Raw genomic sequence first — 3626 nt, forward strand, 5'->3', positions numbered from 1 at the left:
CAACAGCTTGAGATTTTCCTCCCACCATAAATTCCTTTCAGATTCATAGAGACGCCTAGATTAAGCTAATTTTCCCATCTCATTCACCTTGTTCCTTAGAACAACGACATCTCCAAATTCTTTCTTAGAGTCTTCATTTTTCCATTTATAAACTTTATCCTTTACATATTTCAATTTGGCCCTGTGAAAACTGTCTTGAGTACCAAAACCATGAAAGAAAACCCATGCCTCAGTGAGTTCCTTGTTGAATCTATATGCCCCAGAATCATTATTGAGTGATACTGATAATAATATATAATCCTATAGGGTCACACATTTACAAAGTTGGCAAATTTTGTATATTTATTATTAATATGATTATTAATAGATAATATCAATTCTTGTATTTAATTAGGGAATAATTATTGTTTTGTAAAAAACTTAATTAAAAGAGAGTATAACTAATTATTATATCATATGGTATGATTTAATAAGTCGTGTACAAAGTTTTGGACACATTGGAATACCATCGCTTAACTAGTTATGCGTAATACATTTATAAAGCAGGAAGAAGATAAATTATGTCTTCTACTCTAGGGCATGACTGAAAGACATTCAAGAGGTATGGAGGTTGCTTTTCAACCTCCATAACTTGTCTCTAATGCCTTCATTTCAAGAGTGTTACTTAGAATAAAATAAGGAGTAACCTTTACACATTCATGGAGTATATAAAAGTGTCTTATGAAGAAAACTTACAAAGTTTTTTGTCTTAGAACTCTCTCCATGTCTAAAAGAGGTAGCCCCCTTCTATCTCTCCTCTTTTCTCTCTTTTGAAGTTAGTCTGGTGGTTTAAAGCTTCCTTGAGTTGTCTCATTTAGTGATTATTTGAGTTAAGTACTTAAAGGCTTAAGACACTCAAGAATAGAAGAAGGAACTAGCATTCTAAGTGCCTTAATCTTGGTGGTGGATACTTGTTGAGAAAATCATACTCTTTGATTTTTCTATCTTAATCAACACCCCAAAACCAAGTGGTTCAAGGCTTCAAATGTAGACATTCTAAAACTCTATTTGGTTGTTTTTAATATCATTCTAACGTCTATAAATGGATCGTTGATGGTTTGGTTTTGTTATAAACTTAAAGTAAACTTGTTATTTTTATAAGAATTCCATTGCCATTTTTATGAAAAACTAACTTATATGTTGTATCAAAACCTAACAATGGTATCAGAACCAGGTTTTATATGTTAGAATAAATTTTTATGTTTGATAATCTTCGGTTTTTAGAAAACAAGCATGGATTTCTTTTGATTAAGAAATATCAATATTTGTCTTATTTGACAACTTCTTGGTTAAAATTGTTTATTTTCATATATAACCATTTTTCATGCATTTTGGTTATATGAAAGTTGCCTTAGAAAAAACAAAGAGTTGTTTGTTATAGTATTTGATATGTTGTTGTGTATAAACAAGCCATCTGGACCTTTGTGATGTGTTTAGTTGATATTTATTTATTCATAAGATGTAATAGATAGATAGGTATTTTTTTTATTTGTTAATGGGCTTAGCTATAGTCTTAATGGTTTAAGTGCAACAACCTTTACAACATGAAGACTTGAAGTTCTTTTGCAAGAAAGAGTTGTCTTGGCAAGTAGGAGCTTGAAGACCTTTTGAAGTGTCCCTTAAGTACTTTAGGAAACACTTAATAATTTTTGTCATGAGTCACAAAAATTATTAGTAGACATGACTTGGTTTATACACATTTTAAATGCATGTTTGTGATGTTTCTTTTATGTTATTATATGTTATGTTTTGTGTATAAAAATGAGTTTTACATGTCAAACAACATTTAAACATAAGATAGTATCACTTGGAGTTTGAGTAAAAAATATCTAAAAGATAACATAAGATGTTGATAAATAGATATTAAAAAAAATCGTTTTTACCGGTTAAAAATCGACTTTTTGTTAAAAATAGTTTTATTGTAAAACTTATAAATAGCCAAATTTAAATATTTAAAATGTTTTAAAAGGTGTTTAAACATTATATAAACTTCATGTCTTTATAATAAATAAGGATTTTTTTATTAAATGACTAAAAATAATTTATAGCATTATAACGACAAATAATAAAACTAGTGATTATTTTTGCGTTGAAACTTAATATATGATATTAGTATTTTAAACATAACACAACATGTTGATATTATATTTTATGCATGTCAAATGAGATTTAAAACATAAGTATCTGTTGGGTTTTGATGCGAAATAAAAGTTTGTTTTTCATAAAAAACGGCAACGGAAGACTTTAAAAATAACAAGTTTATTTTCAGTTGATAACAAAATCGAACCATAATGGATCCTTTTATAGAGGTTAGAATGAAATAAAAGACAACCATATGATGTTTTAGAGATAACCTTTGAAGCCTTTGAACACACTTGGTTTTGGGGTGTTGATGAAGATAGCAAAAATCAAAGTGTATGATTTCTCTACAAATATCCACCATCAAGCGTAAGGCACTTGGAATTCTAGTTCCTTCTTGTATTCTTGAGTGTCTTAATCCTTTAAGTGCTTAAATCAATTAAGCACTAAAGGGAACAACTGAAGAGGTCTTCTAAACACCAAAGCAAAACACCAAACTTCAAACGAAAAGAGCATCTTCATGCTCACAGATTTAGAGAGAAAGAAGAGAAGAAAGAAGTGTTTCACACTTGCAAAAATGCAAGCCTCGTGCATCTCTTATATAGCCCATGAAAAGTAAGGCCTAACCATTAAAATACTCTAAAGTAATGGCTAGCCTTTAGAAGCATGGGAGACAAAGCATGGAGGTTGAAAATCAACCTCCATATTTGTTTATTAATTTCGGCCATACCTTCTTAAAAGAAGGGGATTCTTTATTTTTATAAACTCCAACTTTATAAAATATAAACTTTGTCTTTAGGTAAAAGATAAAAGAATCTAACTAGTCCAAAATGTTGTGCATGACTTATTAATTCATACCATATGAAATAATAACTAATAATACTCTCTTATAATTATTATTTTCATAAAACAATAATTATTCCCAAATTAAAATACAAGAATTGATATTATTTATTAATAATCATATTAATAATAAATAAACAAAATGTGCCAACTTGATAAATGTGTGACCCAATAGGATCATATATTATTAGAAATATCACTCCATAATGATTCTTAGGCATATAGATCCAACAATCTCCCACTTGCACAAGATTCATTATAGACTGACATAGACAATAGCTGACGTCTAGCAATGGGATAATGCCCCTAACAACATATGAAGGGTGCCATCTCATCAACAGCCAATTCCAGGAGCTCTAAGCTGCAATTGTTACTAAAGGTTTGGTATCAATTATTCCTTTCTCTCAGACATCATGTCGAACATGAGATATGGGTCGCGATCAATCTCATTTACTGTTTAACTTTAACTAAGGCCTTAGATGTCATGCTCTTAGCGAATAAGAGGGATAAATCCCATCTTGACTACATACACCCATCAATGTAGTTCATGTCATACCCAATGATGGCCCTTACGACTGCCTTTTACGAAACAACATTAAACCATGTCAAAGCACAATAATTCCTATACTTCAAGTCCCAAATATGCATCTCAGGTCTAAGAATAC

This window comes from Lactuca virosa, chromosome 9 (genome assembly GCF_052849685.1).
Source record: "Lactuca virosa cultivar CGN04683 chromosome 9, Lactuca_virosa_CGN04683_v6, whole genome shotgun sequence".
Classification (NCBI taxonomy): Eukaryota; Viridiplantae; Streptophyta; class Magnoliopsida; order Asterales; family Asteraceae; genus Lactuca; species Lactuca virosa.